Source organism: Oncorhynchus keta, chromosome 9 (assembly GCF_023373465.1).
Source record: "Oncorhynchus keta strain PuntledgeMale-10-30-2019 chromosome 9, Oket_V2, whole genome shotgun sequence".
Classification (NCBI taxonomy): Eukaryota; Metazoa; Chordata; class Actinopteri; order Salmoniformes; family Salmonidae; genus Oncorhynchus; species Oncorhynchus keta.
The window spans coordinates 12,466,083-12,488,512 of NC_068429.1; the positions used below are offsets into that span (position 1 = coordinate 12,466,083).

General features: G+C 39.2%; 1 protein-coding gene across 8 annotated transcripts in view; it reads left to right on the plus strand.

Moving 5' to 3' along the window:
- LOC118388049 (cAMP-specific 3',5'-cyclic phosphodiesterase 4D-like) overlaps positions 1–22,430 on the plus strand; it is a 469,033-nt gene that overhangs the window by 295,555 nt on the left and 151,048 nt on the right. The window lies entirely within an intron of this gene.

A 22,430-nucleotide genomic window follows, 5' to 3' on the forward strand; every position in this document is an offset into this window, starting at 1 on the left:
CACGTCACGATGTAACGGAGGGTCAGTTTTTTCAACTTTTCTTCAATTCTATAAAGCCATTACCATGTCGATCAACGCTTGAATAGAAATGTAGTTCACACCCCCGATTTTGAAGTCAACACAGTCCCATTTGTTTTCTTTGTGGCCTCGTTTTGAATGTTGCGGTTACGCACATTTGTACGGAATAGGGTGAATTTATGTTAGTGCTATCACATGATAATTTATCTCCATTAAGAATCAACGATATGCTACCTTTTAGTAGCATTTCTGACAATGCTAACATCTTATTTTTTCCCCAGCCGAATCGCAGAGTTCAAAAACCGGACCAAAGCGCTAATAGCTGGCTAACACTAGTCGGATGAGAGGCGAGCAAAGGAAGCTAGCTGTATTTCGCTATGGAAGGTTTTTCACATGGCCGAAGTCACCTGTGTAAACTGTTGGCCTTGACACTTGCGTGTAATCAGAGCACAAACAAATAAGATAGCAAACGTCCTGCTACTATTGCTAGCTATCTAGCCAACTAACATGAGCCAATAACGTTAGCAAGCTAGCTACAAGCTAACAAGGCTGTAACATTAGCTGTATGGATAGATCGCGATGCCCTGATTTAACACAGCGTCAAGGTAATTTTCAATGTATTCCCAAAAAAGCTGAATTTGCCATCCAAGTAAAAAGTAGCCAGGGCGGTGTGGGTGTACCCAGAGTAAGCCACAGATATCATTGCTTGGTTGTGCAACCATTGCGCAGTCAAAGGAAAGCGCCATGTCAACACATCGACTGATGATTTTTTCTTTATTTTTTATAAACGTTCCATCAGTACTTGTGAAGGAACAACAACAAAAGCTTCCTGTCATCACCAGACTGTCTAATTAAACAGTGTCAAAAATAGTGTCAACATCATCAATACTGCGGTACAACTCACATTATTGTGGGAGCATACTTCAGTACAACTCACATTATTGTGGGAGCATACTTCAGTACAAATCACATTATTGTGGGAGCATACTTCAGTACAACTCACATTATTGTGGGAGCATACTTCAGTACAAATCACATTATTGTGGGAGCATACTTCAGTACAACTCACATTATTGTGGGAGCATACTTCAGTACAACTCACATTATTGTGGGAGCATACTTCAGTACAAATCACATTATTGTGGGAGCATACTTCAGTACAACTCACATTATTGTGGGAGCATACTTCAGTACAAATCACATTATTGTGGGAGCATACTTCAGTACAAATCACATTATTGTGGGAGCATACTTCAGTACAACTCACATTATTGTGGGAGCATACACATTATTGTTCACATTATTGTACAAAGTACAACTCACATTATTGTGGGAGTACAAATCACTTCAGTACAACTCACATTCTTGTGGGAGCATACTTCAGTACAAATCACATTATTGTGGGAGCATACTTCAGTACAAATCACATTATTGTGGGAGCATACTTCAGTACAAATCACATTATTGTGGGAGAATACTTCAGTACAAATCACATTATTGTGGGAGAATACTGCGGTACAAATCAAATTATTGTGGGAGCATACTGCGGTACAAATCACATTATTGTGGGAGCATACTGCGGTACAAATCACATTATTGTGGGAACATACTGCAGTACAAATCACATTATTGTGGGAACATACTTCAGTACAACTCACATTATTGTGGGAGCATACTTCAGTACAACTCACATTAATGTGGGAGCATACTTCAGTACAAATCACATTATTGTGGGAGCATACTTCAGTACAAATCACATTATTGTGGGAGCATACTTCAGTACAAATCACATTATTGTGGGAGCATACTTCAGTACAAATCACATTATTGTGGGAGCATACTTCAGTACAAATCACATTATTGTGGGAGCATACTTCAGTACAAATCACATTATTGTGGGAGAATACTTCAGTACAAATCACATTATTGTGGGAGAATACTGCAGTACAAATCAAATTATTGTGGGAGCATACTGCGGTACAAATCACATTATTGTAGGGGCATACTGCGGTACAAATCACATTATTGTGGAAGCATACTGCGGTACAAATCACATTATTGTGGGAGCATACTTCAGTACAACTCACATTATTGTGGGAGCATACTTCAGTACAAATCACATTATTGTGGGAGCATACTTCAGTACAAATCACATTATTGTGGGAGCATACTTCAGTACAAATCACATTATTGTGGGAGCATACTTCAGTACAAATCACATTATTGTGGGAGCATACTTCAGTACAAATCACATTATTGTGGGAGAATACTTCAGTACAAATCACATTATTGTGGGAGAATACTTCAGTACAAATCACATTATTGTGGGAGAATACTGCGGTACAAATCACATTATTGTGGGAGCATACTGCGGTACAAATCACATTATTGTGGGAGCATACTGCGGTACAAATCACATTATTGTGGGAGCATACTGCGGTACAAATCACATTGTCGGAGCATACTGCGGTACAAATCACATTATTGTGGGAGCATACTGCGGTACAAATCACATTATTGTGGGAGCATAATGCGGTACAAATCACATTATTGTGGGAGCATACTGCGGTACTAATCACATTATTGTGGGAGCATACTGCGGTACAAATCAAATTATTGTGGGAGCCACTGCGGTAAAATGAAATGATTGTGGGAGCATACTGCGGTACAAATCAAATTATTGTGGGAGCATACTTCAGTACAACTCACATTATTGCGGGAGCATACTGCGGTACAACTCACATTATTGTGGGAGCATACTTCAGTACAAATCACATTATTGTGGGAGCATACTTCAGTACAAATCACATTATTGTGGGAGCATACTTCAGTACAAATCACATTATTGTGGGAGCATACTTCAGTACAAATCACATTATTGTGGGAGAATACTTCAGTACAACTCACATTATTGCGGGAGCATACTTCAGTACAACTCACATTATTGTGGGAACATACTGCAGTACAAATCACATTATTGTGGGAGCATACTTCAGTACAAATCAAATTATTGTGGGAGAATACTTCAGTACAAATCACATTATTGTGGGAGAATACTGCAGTACAAATCAAATTATTGTGGGAGCATAGTACAAATCACATTATTGTGGGAGCATACTGCAGTACAAATCACATTATTGTGGAGCATACTGCAGTACAACTCACATTATTGTGGGAGCATACTTCAGTACAACTCACATTATTGTGGGAGCATACTTCAGTACAAATCACATTATTGTGGGAGCATACTTCAGTACAACTCACATTCTTGTGGGAGCATACTTCAGTACAAATCACATTATTGTGGGAGCATACTTCAGTACAAATCACATTATTGTGGGAGCATACTTCAGTACAAATCACATTATTGTGGGAGAATACTTCAGTACAAATCACATTATTGTGGGAGAATACTTCAGTACAAATCACATTATTGTGGGAGAATACTGCGGTACAAATCAAATTATTGTGGGAGCATACTGCGGTACAAATCACATTATTGTGGGAGAATACTGCGGTACAAATCACATTATTGTGGGAGCATACTGCGGTACAAATCACATTGTCGGAGCATACTGCGGTACAAATCACATTATTGTGGGAGAATACTGCGGTACAAATCAAATTATTGTGGGAGCATACTGCGGTACAAATCACATTATTGTGGGAGCATACTGCGGTACAAATCACATTATTGTGGGAACATACTGCAGTACAAATCACATTATTGTGGGAACATACTTCAGTACAACTCACATTATTGTGGGAGCATACTTCAGTACAACTCACATTAATGTGGGAGCATACTTCAGTACAAATCACATTATTGTGGGACATAACAAATCACATTATTGTGGGAGCATACTTCAGTACAAATCACATTATTGTGGGAGCATACTTCAGTACAAATCACATTATTGTGGGAGCATACTTCAGTACAAATCACATTATTGTGGGAGCATACTTCAGTACAAATCACATTATTGTGGAGAATACTTCAGTACAAATCACATTATTGTGGGAGAATACTGCAGTACAAATCAAATTATTGTGGGAGCATACTGCGGTACAAATCACATTATTGTAGGGGCATACTGCGGTACAAATCACATTATTGTGGAAGCATACTGCGGTACAAATCACATTATTGTGGGAGCATACTTCAGTACAACTCACATTATTGTGGAGCATACTTCAGTACAAATCACATTATTGTGGGAGCATACTTCAGTACAAATCACATTATTGTGGGAGCATACTTCAGTACAAATCACATTATTGTGGGAGCATACTTCAGTACAAATCACATTATTGTGGGAGCATACTTCAGTACAAATCACATTATTGTGGGAGAATACTTCAGTACAAATCACATTATTGTGGGAGAATACTTCAGTACAAATCACATTATTGTGGGAGAATACTGCGGTACAAATCACATTATTGTGGGAGCATACTGCGGTACAAATCACATTATTGTGGGAGCATACTGCGGTACAAATCACATTATTGTGGGAGCATACTGCGGTACAAATCACATTGTCGGAGCATACTGCGGTACAAATCACATTATTGTGGGAGCATACTGCGGTACAAATCACATTATTGTGGGAGCATAATGCGGTACAAATCACATTATTGTGGGAGCATACTGCGGTACTAATCACATTATTGTGGGAGCATACTGCGGTACAAATCAAATTATTGTGGAGCCACTGCGTTAAAATGAAATGATTGTGGGAGCATACTGCGGTACAAATCAAATTATTGTGGGAGCATACTTCAGTACAACTCACATTATTGTGGGAGCATACTGCGGTACAACTCACATTATTGTGGGAGCATACTTCAGTACAAATCACATTATTGTGGGAGCATACTTCAGTACAAATCACATTATTGTGGGAGCATACTTCAGTACAAATCACATTATTGTGGGAGCATACTTCAGTACAAATCACATTATTGTGGGAGAATACTTCAGTACAACTCACATTATTGCGGGAGCATACTTCAGTACAACTCACATTATTGTGGGAACATACTGCAGTACAAATCACATTATTGTGGGAGCATACTTCAGTACAAATCAAATTATTGTGGGAGAATACTTCAGTACAAATCACATTATTGTGGGAGAATACTGCAGTACAAATCAAATTATTGTGGGAGCATACTGCGGTACAAATCACATTATTGTGGGAGCATACTGCGGTACAAATCACATTATTGTGGGAGCATACTGCGGTACAAATCACATTATTGTGGGAGCATACTTCAGTACAACTCACATTATTGTGGGAGCATACTTCAGTACAAATCACATTATTGTGGGAGCATACTTCAGTACAAATCACATTATTGTGGGAGCATACTTCAGTACAAATCACATTATTGTGGGAGCATACTTCAGTACAAATCACATTATTGTGGGAACATACTTCAGTACAAATCACATTATTGTGGGAGAATACTTCAGTACAAATCACATTATTGTGGAGAATACTTCAGTACAAATCACATTATTGTGGGAGAATACTGCGGTACAAATCACATTATTGTGGGAGCATACTGCGGTACAAATCACATTATTGTGGGAGCATACTGCGGTACAAATCACATTATTGTGGGAGCATACTGCGGTACAAATCACATTGTCGGAGCATACTGCGGTACAAATCACATTATTGTGGGAGCATACTGCGGTACAAATCACATTATTGTGGGAGCATAATGCGGTACAAATCACATTATTGTGGGAGCATACTGCGGTACTAATCACATTATTGTGGGAGCATACTGCGGTACAAATCAAATTATTGTGGGAGCCACTGCGGTAAAATCAAATTATTGTGGGAGCATACTGCGGTACAAATCAAATTATTGTGGGAGCATACTTCAGTACAACTCACATTATTGTGGGAGCATACTGCGGTACAACTCACATTATTGTGGGAGCATACTTCAGTACAAATCACATTATTGTGGGAGCATACTTCAGTACAAATCACATTATTGTGGGAGCATACTTCAGTACAAATCACATTATTGTGGGAGCATACTTCAGTACAAATCACATTATTGTGGGAGAATACTTCAGTACAACTCACATTATTGTGGGAGCATACTTCAGTACAACTCACATTATTGTGGGAGCATACTTCAGTACAAATCACATTATTGTGGGAGCATACTTCAGTACAAATCACATTATTGTGGGAGCATACAAATCAGAGTTTACTAACATACAGTATGGTATAGTACAGGGTTTACTAACATACAGTATGGTACAGTACAGGGTTTACTAACATACAGTATGGTATAGTACAGGGTTTACTAACATACAGTATGGTACAGTACAGGGTTTACTAACATAGTATGGTATAGTACAGGGTTTACTAACATACAGTATGGTATAGTACAGGGTTTACTAACATAGTATGGTATAGTACAGGGTTTACTAACATAGTATGGTATAGTACAGGGTTTACTAACATACAGTATGGTATAGTACAGGGTTTACTAACATAGTATGGTATAGTACAGGGTTTACTAACATACAGTATGGTATAGTACAGGGTTTACTAACATACAGTATGGTACAGTACAGGGTTTACTAACATACAGTATGGTATAGTACAGGGTTTACTAACATACAGTATGGTATAGTACAGGGTTTACTAACATACAGTATGGTACAGTACAGGGTTTACTAACATACAGTATGGTATAGTACAGGGTTTACTAACATACAGTATGGTACAGTACAGGGTTTACTAACATACAGTATGGTATAGTACAGGGTTTACTAACATACAGTATCGTACAGTACAGGGTTTACTAACATAGTATGGTATAGTACAGGGTTTACTAACATACAGTATGGTACAGTACAGGGTTTACTAACATAGTATGGTATAGTACAGGGTTTACTAACATACAGTATGGTACAGTACAGGGTTTACTAACACCCAGTATGGTATAGTACAGGGTTTACTAACATACAGTATGGTACAGTACAGTGTTTACTAACATACAGTATGGTACAGTACAGGGTTTACTAACATACAGTATGGTATAGTACAGGGTTTACTAACATACAGTATGGTACAGTACAGGGTTTACTAACATACAGTATGGTACAGTACAGGGTTTACTAACATACAGTATGGTATAGTACAGGGTTTACTAACATACAGTATGGTATAGTACAGGGTTTACTAACATACAGTATGGTACAGTACAGGGTTTACTAACATACAGTATGGTACAGTACAGGGTTTACTAACATACAGTATGGTACAGTACAGAGTTTACTAACATACAGTATGGTACAGTACAGGGTTTACTAACATACAGTATGGTATAGTACAGGGTTTACTAACATACAGTATGGTACAGTACAGGGTTTACTAACATAGTATGGTATAGTACAGGGTTTACTAACATACAGTATGGTACAGTACAGGGTTTACTAACATAGTATGGTACAGTACAGGGTTTACTAACATACAGTATGGTACAGTACAGGGTTTACTAACATACAGTATGGTACAGTACAGGGTTTACTAACATAGTATGGTATAGTACAGGGTTTACTAACATACAGTATGGTACAGTACAGGGTTTACTAACATACAGTATGGTACAGTACAGGGTTTACTAACATAGTATGGTACAGTACAGGGTTTACTAACATAGTATGGTACAGTACAGGGTTTACTAACATACAGTATGGTACAGTACAGGGTTTACTAACATACAGTATGGTACAGTACAGGGTTTACTAACATACAGTATGGTATAGTACAGGGTTTACTAACATACAGTATGGTACAGTACAGGGTTTACTAACATACAGTATGGTACAGTACAGGGTTTACTAACATACAGTATGGTATAGTACAGGGTTTACTAACATACAGTATGGTACAGTACAGGGTTTACTAACACCCAGTATGGTACAGTACAGGGTTTACTAACATACAGTATGGTACAGTACAGGGTTTACTAACATACAGTATGGTATAGTACAGGGTTTACTAACATACAGTATGGTACAGTACAGGGTTTACTAACATACAGTATGGTATAGTACAGGGTTTACTAACATACAGTATGGTATAGTACAGGGTTTACTAACATACAGTATGGTACAGTACAGGGTTTACTAACATACAGTATGGTATAGTACAGGGTTTACTAACATACAGTATGGTATAGTACAGGGTTTACTAACACAGTATGGTACAGTATGGTTTACTAACATACAGTATGGTACAGTACAGGGTTTACTAACATACAGTTTGGTACAGTACAGGGTTTACTAACATACAGTATGGTACAGTACAGGGTTTACTAACATACAGTATGGTACATTACAGGGTTTACTAACATACAGTATGGTACAGTACAGGGTTTACTAACATACAGTATGGTACAGTACAGGGTTTACTAACATACAGTATGGTACAGTACAGGGTTTACTAACATACAGTATGGTACAGTACAGGGTTTACTAACATACAGTATGGTACAGTACAGGGTTTACTAACATACAGTATGGTACAGTACAGGGTTTACTAACATACAGTATGGTACAGTACAGGGTTTACTAACATACAGTATGGTACAGTACAGGGTTTACTAACATACAGTATGGTATAGTACAGGGTTTACTAACATACAGTATGGTACAGTACAGGGTTTACTAACATACAGTATGGTACAGTACAGGGTTTACTAACATACAGTATGGTACAGTACAGGGTTTACTAACATACAGTATGGTATAGTACAGGGTTTACTAACATACAGTATGGTACAGTACAGGGTTTACTAACATACAGTATGGTATAGTACAGGGTTTACTAACATACAGTATGGTACAGTACAGGGTTTACTAACATACAGTATGGTACAGTACAGGGTTTACTAACATACAGTATGGTATAGTACAGGGTTTACTAACATACAGTATGGTACAGTACAGGGTTTACTAACATACAGTATGGTACAGTACAGGGTTTACTAACATACAGTATGGTATAGTACAGGGTTTACTAACATACAGTATGGTATAGTACAGGGTTTACTAACATACAGTATGGTACAGTACAGGGTTTATTAACATACAGTATGGTATAGTACAGGGTTTATTAACATACAGTATGGTACAGTACAGGGTTTACTAACATACAGTATGGTATAGTACAGGGTTTATTAACATAGTATGGTATAGTACAGGGTTTATTAACATAGTATGGTATAGTACAGGGTTTATTAACATAGTATGGTATAGTACAGGGTTTATTAACATAGTATGGTATAGTACAGGGTTTATTAACATAGTATGGTATAGTACAGGGTTTATTAACATAGTATGGTATAGTACAGGGTTTACTAACATACAGTATGGTATAGTACAGGGTTTACTAACATACAGTATGGTTCAGTACAGGGTTTATTAACATATGTTTACTAGATTGTTATCGTGGTATATGTTTATCAAACTCTGCAATCATATGTGCGCTACAGAAGCACCGCTAACCAAACATGTCTCTTGGTTGTGAGCACTTGAATTAAAGGGTATCAACACACAAAAATGATTAAAACATTTTTTTCCCAGACCTCAAAAGTGGTCTCCTGATCTGGTTTAATCATTGTTGTGGACTTAGAACATCACATTTTGTTGTTTTTCTATAAAATAAATATTTTTTGAGAGTGAGAACCTGAACAAACAGGGAAACATTCTAAACCTGGAAAAACAAAATGGAGAAAAAACTAATTTTGGAAAAACTCTACGGAATTAGGCAAAAAAAATACAGCAGATTTTCTAGGGCCCTATACATGCATGATTCATCATCACTGGGATGCTGCCCTGTATTTGACCTCCCTAGTTTAAAATGTGCCAGCGGTGTGATACATGGCTGCCCTGCCGTCACCCTGTTCCACATGCACTCAGTCACCCGGAATAAGACCGAGTGGAGGGGGAAAACACCAGCGGATGAGGTCCCCCCCCATTCTGGGTTAATCTCTCTATTATGTGATGACAGGAAGTTTCCACAGATCCACAGTCAGGTGGTCTGGGTCAGAGGGCGAATTACATGATCAATTACATCATTACATGGGTATGTCTGTTTCAATGGCTCAGTCGGTTGGTTGGAGAGTGCTGTTTGTAACAACGGAAATGTGGGTTTCATTCCTGCATGGGCCACATATAAAGTCTGATTCAAAGTTGACATCAGACTTTTAGGTAAATCCTTAATTGATGTCACTGGGAGACTTCGAGTTGAGAGATTTATTTCAGCTTCAGGTATGATCTGACCACATTTGGGTTTGTAGGAAGTGTCAGACAGCCAAATAATCTTGTTGAAACCTGGCTATCAGAGCAGCCTTCATTCAGCAGTCTTCAGTGTTGTGTGTGTGTGTGTGTGTGTGTGTGTGTGTGTGTGTGTGTGTGTGGGTGGGTGGGTGGGTGGTGTGTGTGTACAAGGCATTAAGTGACACTTAGCTGTAGGCTGTGCGAAGCTGGCACTCGTGTGTGTAAGTGCTCTGTGTGATGTGTGTACAGTATGTGTGTGTATGTTAATCCGAGCAGCGCTGGCACTTTGGTGGCTGTTCACTGGGCTGGGTAGATGAAAGCTCCTTCTCTCCGACTGCTCGGTCTCTCAGGCACATTATGTAAATCTTACACAATGACTTCTACCTGCCGAACAAGAGGCTCTTATCTGACTTAATGAAACATTAGAATGGCACACAGGCAGAGATCAGTGGCTAGGAGAAGGTTGCCAGGCCCTTGGACAGAGAGTTATTATGCCGTGTTCTTCCAGGGAGGTGGTGTTTGAGGTCCTTGATTATGTTTTTTTTTTCTCACACTCAAAGGAGCCCACGATCCAGCAACTTCCCTTTCACAGAGAGACACAGAAGGGCTTTTCACACTACTGAGCCCAACTGAGCCAAACCAAGCTGTAAATGAGCCAGTACGGTTTGGTTCTGGTTGGCACCGTTAGGTTCTTGTCTGCACGGTTTGGTGCTGGTCGGCACGATTTGGCTAGGTACTGTGACAAGGGTACTAGTGCCCAAGATCCAGCATATGCCCTTTCTTATTGGATGGCCACAGAGAGAGACCAAGAGAGCCAGGCACAGAGAGAGAGCCAGGCACAGCAAGAGACCAAGAGAGCCAGGCACAGAGAGAGACCAAGAGAGCCAGGCACAGAGAAGGGCAGAGGGACAGAAAGCGCTAGAGAGAGAAGTAGAGACTGACAATTTAGCAGAAGCTTACTATACCAGCTTTGTGACACCCGTATCTACATATCTATATGTAATGTTTTATTCATCTGGTCAATGAATTGAATGCCTATATCATCACAGCATGAGAGTAATATGTTTTCATTGTTTTCTTACCTTGCACACATCTTGCTCCATGTATTGACTGACACACTACACAATATTATACATATTATGACATATTTTTTTCTGAAGTGCAAAGGACCTTGTTATAAAAAAGATTGCAGTCTGAGGTCAAATCGATGAACACACACACACACCAGAGGAATGCCCGCAAGCCCTGGGGGAGCCGCACAGCATTTTCCTTCTGGGAATGTTGTTATAAGGGAATCTGTTCCCAGATCCAAAAGAGGCAACAGGAAGTGGAAGTGGCAGCAGGGGTGTTGCCAGGGCTGGACATCATTGGTTGATCCTGGCAGTGACACCAAATGACTCTGGACCCTTTCTCAGCATCTCCCCTCAAGTATTTGTCCCACATGGTGTAGTTTCACATGTGATATCCCCAGGGTATAGAAACTAGTTACTTGGGTAATTTTGTGACGCCGCTAATGTCAAAAGGTTGTGGGTCATCCTCATGTTTTGATGATGTGAAAAGAGTCCACGATCATGTTTCAAACTGATGATTCCGAGTGATGTCAGCAGATGTTTAATGTTCGCTATTGAGGAAATCCAGTTGCATATATTCTTTAATTGTCCCCTTCTCTCCCCCTGTCCTCGCACTCCGAGGACATCTCCAAAACACAGCATTACTACTTAAGTCTGTATATACTGTATTATAGACGTAAGCTCTTACTTAATTCACAACCCTGCCATTTTAAAAATGAAAAGTTAGCTGCTGTACCTGTCATTTCAAACTCTGGCTTCAGTCTCTGGTTTTACCTGTACTATTGGACATACACAGTACATATGTCTGATCCAGTTCACTCATCATTTCAAGTTTCCACCAGTCATACCTGTCACAGGAGTTTATGTATGTGTCATTAGCCTGTAACCCAGTCTATGTAACTTCTCATTATGAGATTCCAAGGATGTGTGCCAAATGGCACCCTATCCACTGAAAAGTGCACTGCTATTGAACAGAGCCCTATGGGTCCTGGTCTAAAGTAGTGCACTGTAAAGGGAATAATATGGTGCCATTTGAGATGCAGACCAAATCTGTTTAAATGGCTGCCCTGTATCCAACAACTAAAATTCCCTGACACAAAATTACACCAACAGGAAAGGAGCAGAACATATATGAGGCTTCACTGTTGTAATACTGTACTCTACCAGTAGGACTGTTGTAATACTGTACTCTACCCTCAGGACTGTTGTAATACTGTACTCTACCCTCAGGACTGTTGTAATACTGTACTCTACCCTCAGGACTGTTGTAATACTGTACTCTACCCTCAGGACTGTTGTAATACTGTACTCTACCCTCAGGACTGTTGTAATACTGTACTCTACCCTCAGGACTGTTGTAATACTGTACTCTACCCTCAGGACTGTTGTAATACTGTACTCTCCCCTCAGGACTGTTGTAATACTGTACTCTACCCTCAGGACTGTTGTAATACTGTACTCTACCCTCAGGACTGTTGTAATACTGTACTCTACCCTCAGGACTGTTGTAATACTGTACTCTACCCTCAGGACTGTTGTAATACTGTACTCTACCCTCAGGACTGTTGTAATACTGTACTCTACCCTCAGGACTGTTGTAATACTGTACTCTACCAGCAGGACTGTTGTAATACTGTACTCTCCCCTCAGGACTGTTGTAATACTGTACTCTACCAGCAGGACTGTTGTAATACTGTACTCTACCAGCAGGACTGTTGTAATACTGTACTCTGCCAGCAGGACTGTTGTAATACTGTACTCTACCAGCAGGACTGTTGTAATACTGTACTCTACCAGCAGGACTGTTGTAATACTGTACTCTACCAGCAGGACTGTTGTAATACTGTACTCTACCAGCAGGACTGTTGTAATACTGTACTCTACCAGCAGGACTGTTGTAATACTGTACTCTACCAGCAGGACTGTTGTAATACTGTACTCTACCAGCAGGACTGTTGTAATACTGTACTCTACCAGCAGGACTGTTGTAATACTGTACTCTACCAGCAGGACTGTTGTAATACTGTACTCTACCAGCAGGACTGTTGTAATACTGTACTCTACCAGCAGGACTGTTGTAATACTGTACTCTACCAGCAGGACTGTTGTAATACTGTACTCTACCAGTAGGACTGTTGTAATACTGTACTCTACCAGTAGGACTGTTGTAATACTGTACTCTACCAGTAGGACTGTTGTAATACTGTACTCTACCAGTAGGACTGTTGTAATACTGTACTCTACCAGTAGGACTGTTGTAATACTGTACTCTACCCTCAGGACTGTTGTAATACTGTTGTACTCTACCAGCAGGACTGTTGTAATACTGTACTCTACTGTACTCTACCAGCAGGACTGTTGTAATACTGTACTCTACCAGCAGGACTGTTGTAATACTGTACTCTACCAGCAGGACTGTAATACTGTACTCTACCAGCAGGACTGTTGTAATACTGTACTCTACCCTCAGGACTGTTGTAATACTGTACTCTACCCTCAGGACTGTTGTAATACTGTACTCTACCCTCAGGACTGTTGTAATACTGTACTCTACCTCAGGACTGTTGTAATACTGTACTCTACCCTCAGGACTGTTGTAATACTGTACTCTACCCTCAGGACTGTTGTAATACTGTACTCTACCCTCAGGACTGTTGTAATACTGTACTCTACCCTCAGGACTGTTGTAATACTGTACTCTACCCCCAGGACTGTTGTAATACTGTACTCTACCCTCAGGACTGTTGTAATACTGTACTCTACCCTCAGGACTGTTGTAATACTGTACTCTACCCTCAGGACTGTTGTAATACTGTACTCTACCCTCAGGACTGTTGTAATACTGTACTCTCCCCTCAGGACTGTTGTAATACTGTACTCTACCCTCAGGACTGTTGTAATACTGTACTCTACCCTCAGGACTGTTGTAATACTGTACTCTACCCTCAGGACTGTTGTAATACTGTACTCTACCAGCAGGACTGTTGTATTACTGTACTCTACCAGCAGGACTGTTGTAATACTGTACTCTACCAGCAGGACTGTTGTAATACTGTACTCTACCCTCAGGACTGTTATAATACTGTACTCTACCAGCAGGACTGTTGTAATACTGTACTCTCCCCTCAGGACTGTTGTAATACTGTACTCTACCAGCAGGACTGTTGTAATACTGTACTCTACCAGCAGGACTGTTGTAATACTGTACTCTGCCAGCAGGACTGTTGTAATACTGTACTCTACCAGCAGGACTGTTGTAAATACTGTACTCTACCAGCAGGACTGTTGTAATACTGTACTCTACCAGCAGGACTGTTGTAATACTGTACTCTACCAGCAGGACTGTTGTAATACTGTACTCTACCAGCAGGACTGTTTTTTGCCTCAGTCTTTCCCTTCCTTTTTTTCTTTGTATTTTTTCCCTCTTCACTTAAAATGCAACAGATCAGCCATTAACATGTTTTTATGCTGGTGTTATTTCAACCGCATCCTGTGGCTTACATGACGTTTTTGTCCGTTAGAGTTGTTGAATCACAACAGTGCACATGTGGACAACAATGATACCTCAAACGTACTTTCTCTTGCAGTGCAAGAAGAATGGTTTTGTGTTTTTCTTTGACCAGAAAGTTTGGGAATGAATAGGGCCCTTACTTGCCTATCTTCCCACCATAGCCTACTACTGTATTTAATCAGAGAAATTGTATATCTCCTAGATATCAAAGCTTGCATTAGATTTTTTTTATAGCCTGAGCAATATCAGAGAGAGATTTTCGGGAAGAGAATAACCAGCTCAGGTTTATTTAGTGATTTGAAATGCCACTCTTTTTGAGAAAAAAAGTGTGTAGCAAAGCGAATGGGAGAGTGATTGTGGCTGTTTACACAAATTATGAGCCTGGCAAAACATTCTGCTCGTGTTTCCTGAAAATTTCTTTGATCAACAGACTCAAGTGCTTTCTCCGTCTGAAGGGGAAATAGTTTTTTGGGGGGGAAGTGCTCTGCCTTTCTGAGGGGGAAAAGGGTGAGTGTCTTGAAGTGCCCTCTCCTTCTGAGGGGAAAAGAGGGGTATTTTTAGAAGTCTAACCGCTGAACATTTGCCTTACAGCTTTATTGACTCTGCTATATTACATTTATCGTGTGCTACCCTGTTTGACCTTGCCAAGAAAGTGCCATTTTTGTGGCTAATGTTCCACCACAGGATCCAATGATTACTGTCTTGAGATTGATGAATAGTGTTATTTTTTGATCAGTACTACAATGATCTATTTACAGTGTATTGATATTCTGCTGTCCATCTGCTGTCTCGTAGGGATATTATTTGTGTGTGTTCTCCAATCAACACAGCAGGTATCTCAATGACACCAGTACTTTACTCATATTTGTTTATAGCATCAGAATCTTAGTTGTTGCCATGCAAGTTGGTTGCACAATGGGTCAGATATACCAACTGTTTATGGTATATCTGAGGTGGTTCAGCGAAACCATGCTCTCATGTGACGATGACGCGTGTCTGACACCTGTAAATCTCAGCTCCTAGACTTTAGCTAAGCCGGCTAACTTGGTGTTGTGGCGAACAGGATACCGGGATATGAACCAAGGTATTTGCACCGGTGCAAAGTTTGTACCGGTTTATGCTGAAATGGATAATAGACCAAAGACAAGACACTGGGCTTAATTTCCGTCGGCTAAACAGATCTGAAGTCAAAAAGACTAGTACTGCGGTGGGATTAGGCTGTACTCAAAACGCCCCTTTTTTACCATGTCCCAGAGAACCACGTATTTATGCAACTTTAAATCCATCAGTGAGACAATGTGGTACATCGATGGTATCACCAGATGCAAATACGTTTAATGTGATAGAGTGCTGTCCCGTTTCTTTCCAATGCTGCAGTTGTTTTGGGATGAATTTGTACTCTGCCAGGGCTGTTTTGCAGCGTCTGGCTGGTGTGCGGAAGGGCGGGTGTGTGTTGGTGTGTGTGCATGCGCGCCTGCCTGCGTGCGCGGAAGTGTGTGTTGACAGGACCACCAGACAGATGTCCCCCTGCTGCCACCTTGATTTAATTCCTTTCTATTGGTTTGTTATATAACCAGTCAAGGGCTATCAGCCGCGTCTGGACCCACCACAATAATCTTCTCTCCTGTCGGAGGGACAAAGTCAGGACTCGGTCTGTGTCCCAAATAGGGAATAGGGTGCTATTTGGGATGCACACCCTTTCTTCTCCAGATGGATATTAATTTAAGACGAGCCAGGGTTAGACTGTTTGGGCCAGTTATTTTGACGACTGGCAAACGGGACCCCAATGGGACCCCATTGGTTGGTTCAGGTTTTAGGTCATGCCAGTGTTATATTCAGTGTTCCGTATAGACCTATCTTATTCAGTGTTCCGTATAGACCTATCTTATTCAGTGTTCCGTATAGACCTATCTATTCAGTGTTCCGTATAGACCTATCTATTCAGTGTTCCGTATAGACCTATCTTATTCAGTGTTCCGTATAGACCTATCTTATTCAGTGTTCCGTATAGACCTATCTATTCAGTGTTCCGTATAGACCTATCTATTCAGTGTTCCGTATAGACCTATCTTATTCAGTGTTCCGTATAGACCTATCTATTCAGTGTTCCGTATAGACCTATCTATTCAGTGTTCCGTATAGACCTATCTATTCAGTGTTCCGTATAGACCTATCTATTCAGTGTTCCGTATAGACCTATCTTATTCAGTGTTCCGTATAGACCTATCTTATTCAGTGTTCCGTATAGACCTATCTATTCAGTGTTCCGTATAGACCTATCTATTCAGTGTTCCGTATAGACCTATCTTATTCAGTGTTCCGTATAGACCTATTTTATTCAGTGTTCCGTATAGACCTATCTATTCAGTGTTCCGTATAGACCTATCTATTCAGTGTTCCGTATAGACCTATCTATTCAGTGTTCCGTATAGACCTATCTATTCAGTGTTCCGTATAGACCTATCTATTCAGTGTTCCGTATAGACCTATCTTATTCAGTGTTCCGTATAGACCTATCTTATTCAGTGTTCCGTATAGACCTATCTTATTCAGTGTTCCGTATAGACCTATCTATTCAGTGTTCCGTATAGACCTATCTTATTCAGTGTTCCGTATAGACCTATCTTATTCAGTGTTCCGTATAGACCTATCTTATTCAGTGTTCCGTATAGACCTATCTTATTCAGTGTTCCGTATAGACCTATCTTATTCAGTGTTCCGTATAGACCTATCTTATTCAGTGTTCCTTATAGACCTATCTTATTCAGTGTTCCGTATAGACCTATCTTATTCAGTGTTCCGTATAGACCTATCTTATTCAGTGTTCCGTATAGACCTATCTATTCAGTGTTCCGTATAGACCTATCTTATTCAGTGTTCCGTATAGACCTATCTTATTCAGTGTTCCGTATAGACCTATCTTATTCAGTGTTCCGTATAGACCTATCTTATTCAGTGTTCCGTATAGACCTATCTTATTCAGTGTTCCGTATAGACCTATCTTATTCAGTGTTCCGTATAGACCTATCTATTCAGTGTTCCGTATAGAACTATCTTATTCAGTGTTCCGTATAGACCTATCTATTCAGTGTTCCGTATAGACCTATCTTATTCAGTGTTCCTTATAGAACTATCTTATTCAGTGTTCCGTATAGACCTATCTTATTCAGTGTTCCGTATAGACCTATCTTATTCAGTGTTCCGTATAGAACTATCTTATTCAGTGTTCCGTATAGACCTATCTTATTCAGTGTTCCGTATAGACCTATCTTATTCAGTGTTCCGTATAGACCTATCTTATTCAGTGTTCCGTATAGACCTATCTATTCAGTGTTCCGTATAGACCTATCTTATTCAGTGTTCCGTATAGACCTATCTTATTCAGTGTTCCGTATAGACCTATCTTATTCAGTGTTCCGTATAGACCTATCTTATTCAGTGTTCCGTATAGACCTATCTTATTCAGTGTTCCGTATAGACCTATCTATTCAGTGTTCCGTATAGACCTATCTTATTCAGTGTTCCGTATAGACCTATCTTATTCAGTGTTCCGTATAGACCTATCTTATTCAGTGTTCCGTATAGACCTATCTTATTCAGTGTTCCTTATAGACCTATCTTATTCAGTGTTCCGTATAGACCTATCTTATTCAGTGTTCTGTATAGACCTATCTTATTCAGTGTTCCGTATAGACCTATCTTATTCAGTGTTCCGTATAGACCTATCTATTCAGTGTTCCGTATAGACCTATCTTATTCAGTGTTCCGTATAGACCTATCTTATTCAGTTTCCGTATAGACCTATCTTATTCAGTGTTCCGTATAGACCTATCTTATTCAGTGTTCCGTATAGACCTATCTTATTCAGTGTTCCGTATAGACCTATCTTATTCAGTGTTCCGTATAGAACTATCTTATTCAGTGTTCCGTATAGACCTATCTTATTCAGTGTTCCGTATAGACCTATCTATTCAGTGTTCCGTATAGACCTATCTTATTCAGTGTTCCGTATAGACCTATCTTATTCAGTGTTCCGTATAGACCTATCTTATTCAGTGTTCCGTATAGACCTATCTTATTCAGTGTTCCGTATAGACCTATCTATTCAGTGTTCCGTATAGACCTATCTTATTCAGTGTTCCGTATAGACCTATCTTATTCAGTGTTCCGTATAGACCTATCTTATTCAGTGTTCCGTATAGACCTATCTATTCAGTGTTCCGTATAGACCTATCTTATTCAGTGTTCCGTATAGACCTATCTTATTCAGTGTTCCGTATAGACCTATCTTATTCAGTGTTCCGTATAGACCTATCTTATTCAGTGTTCCGTATAGACCTATCTTATTCAGTGTTCCGTATAGACCTATCTATTCAGTGTTCCGTATAGACCTATCTTATTCAGTGTTCCGTATAGACCTATCTTATTCAGTGTTCCGTATAGACCTATCTTATTCAGTGTTCCGTATAGACCTATCTTATTCAGTGTTCCGTATAGACCTATCTTATTCAGTGTTCCGTATAGACCTATCTTATTCAGTGTTCCGTATAGACCTATCTTATTCAGTGTTCCGTATAGACCTATCTTATTCAGTGTTCCGTATAGACCTATCTTATTCAGTGTTCCGTATAGACCTATCTTATTCAGTGTTCCGTATAGACCTATCTTATTCAGTGTTCCGTATAGACCTATCTTATTCAGTGTTCCGTATAGACCTATCTTATTCAGTGTTCCGTATAGACCTATCTTATTCAGTGTTCCGTATAGACCTATCTTATTCAGTGTGTAGCATTCTGTAGATGTACGTACACATGCATCGCTTTTACGTCATGATGGCATTTCAATGAGTGAAATCCTTCTCCGCACACAAATCACAGAGAAATAGACACAACTGGCCGTTTGTTGTGTTCCTTCACTGCCTCATCATCCTCTCCAATTCCTTTTTGATTCAATCAAACCCAATCTAGTTATCTAGTTCAAATCTTCTCTACTGCTCAAAAAAAATGTATATATATATATGTAGTATGTAAACATGCCAGTATACCATTCTACCACTCAGCATACAGATTCATCTTGGCTCGTTCTTATGAGCGTGGTAGTTTAATGTTGACAGCTAATGTGATGGTAAAGGTGTAAATATACTGTCTCGCAAATCAATCAGTCCATGAAGAAGGACTTTAATAGTCTATTGTGTTCCTCGTCAATGATTTATTACCACTTTTATCAGTGTCATAAAACCTAAACTCCACTCTGTCATCTATCAGTAAGGTCTGCATTCCGGGAATCAGTTCAATCAGAGGCAACTTCTCCTGTGTTAGAGACAAAATATGTAATTACAGTGGCATTAAATGATTGTGGCTTTGAGTGACATATAACTACTATGGTTATATGTAAACATTCTGACATATTTCTAATGAGATACAGTATGTCTGGCTAATTTGCTAAATGATTCTGTCCGTTCATTTGATTGATTCAGCGTTGCTGAAATGGCAATGTAGAAAACACAGACAAAACTCTTACAGTATCCTATCCTATTTATATTGTTAATCGTTAAATTGGTTTATGAAAATCACATATGGTGCCTTGCAAAAGTATTCAGACTCCTTTGATTTTTCCCCACATTTTATTGTGTTACAAAGTGTTATTAAAATTGAATGAATTGTAATTTTTTGTTAACCATCTATACAAAATACTCTGTAATGTCAAAGTGGAAGATTATTATAATTTTTTTAAAAGGTGAATAAAAATGCAATAAATAAAATATAGCTGTATTCAGCTCCATAAGTCCATACATGTTCGTAACACATTTGGCAGCGGTTACAGCTGTGAGTCTTCTTGGGTAAGTCTCTAAGAGCTTTCCACACATGGATTGTGCAATAATATTATTATTTTCAGAATTCTTCAAGCTCTGTAAAGATGTTGGTGATCATGGCTAGACAGCAATGTTCAAGTATTGCCGTAGGAGACAGTTACTCAGGGATGTGTTGTGTTAAATTTGCCCCAAACATACAGCTGCATTTAGGCCAAAAAGTGTATTATTTTGCAGTATTACTTTAGTGCCTTGTTCCATACTAGATGCATGTTTTGGAATAATCAGTGCCCTTAATGAGGCTTTTGAAAAGCTCTCTGGTCTTTGTATTTTAATCTATGCTTGAAATTCAGTACTTGACTGAGGGCCTTACAGATGTTGTATGTATGGGGGACAAAGGAAGTGTTAGTCATTTAAACAATATTTTTTATTTCACACAGAGTGAGTCAATGTCACTTTTTATGTGATTTGTTAAACCAAATTTGTTGAACCAAAGGGAAAGAAAACTTATGCAAAAACATTTATTCATATATTGTTTTAAGTTCATTTTTCTTCCACTTTGACATTAGAGTATTTTGTGTATATTGTTGACAAAAAATGACAATTTAATTCCACTTTGTAACACAATAAAATTCAAGGGGTCTGACTAATTTTGCAAGGCACTATAAATAACCATACTGTAGGTACACAATTATTCAATGTGTCAATCCATACAGTGTCAGCCTTGGTAGAACATAGGTTAAGTTGTGGCTTAAGAAGCTTGTCAGGTTCTCGAACCTGTCCAACCAAAATATACCTTGCATGTAAATCCTTTTGGATTTGAACCACAATTTGAGCAATAGGGTGTATGACCCCATGACGTTTCTCTGGCTAGACGCTGATGGTGGCTCGTTCCCCTTTCATCAGATCTGTTTAGGGAATTAGTACCTTCCAGAGAGACTCTGGCAGACAGGCACCTTTTCAAATACCCCACCACAGCAAAAGTAACTGATAATAGAAGCCTATGGGATTTTCAATCAAGTCTTGAGCTAGTGAGTGAGCGTGCAGCAACCCGGGTGTCAGATTGCCAGTGGTTCTGGTAACTGGAATGGGCCTCAGGTGGGTTGGCTCATTGCAGGGCTATAGAGGTCAGGTAGAGAGTTCATTAAAAAGTCAAAAATAACACACACGTTATCATACTGTCTTTGTGGTGCGACAAACATAAAAACTGTGTTTTTTTGTCCTAATATAATAATAGTATTTTGTTTAATTCTATTTTTTTTTGCACAGCTCTTTTACAAACTGAAGATAGGTATTCATGTCACATTGTCATGTGGCATGATTTGTTTTCCAAGCTAAGTTACATCTAATAAAAAGTTTTTTGGGGGATGAACTCTACAAACGTGCTATTCCAGGAAATGTTCTGTAGCATACTAACCAGAAGTTGATTGATTCCCACTGTCATTTTGAATTAGAGATGTGAAAAGTTCATACATTTGAAAAGCATTTAACATTTTAAAACTGCATAATGATATCAGAAGCATTGGGTCTGGAAAAGGATATTAAGAAATGGAACACATAGTCCTTCAGATATGACACTGGTTTTGAATGTCATGTCTGCCCAAAATAACCTTATTTCACATTGTGTATGGTCCTTTAACTCTGTGTTACACAAGAGAAAGCATACAGAGGCTTTTTGACCAACATTCAGTCTTTCAG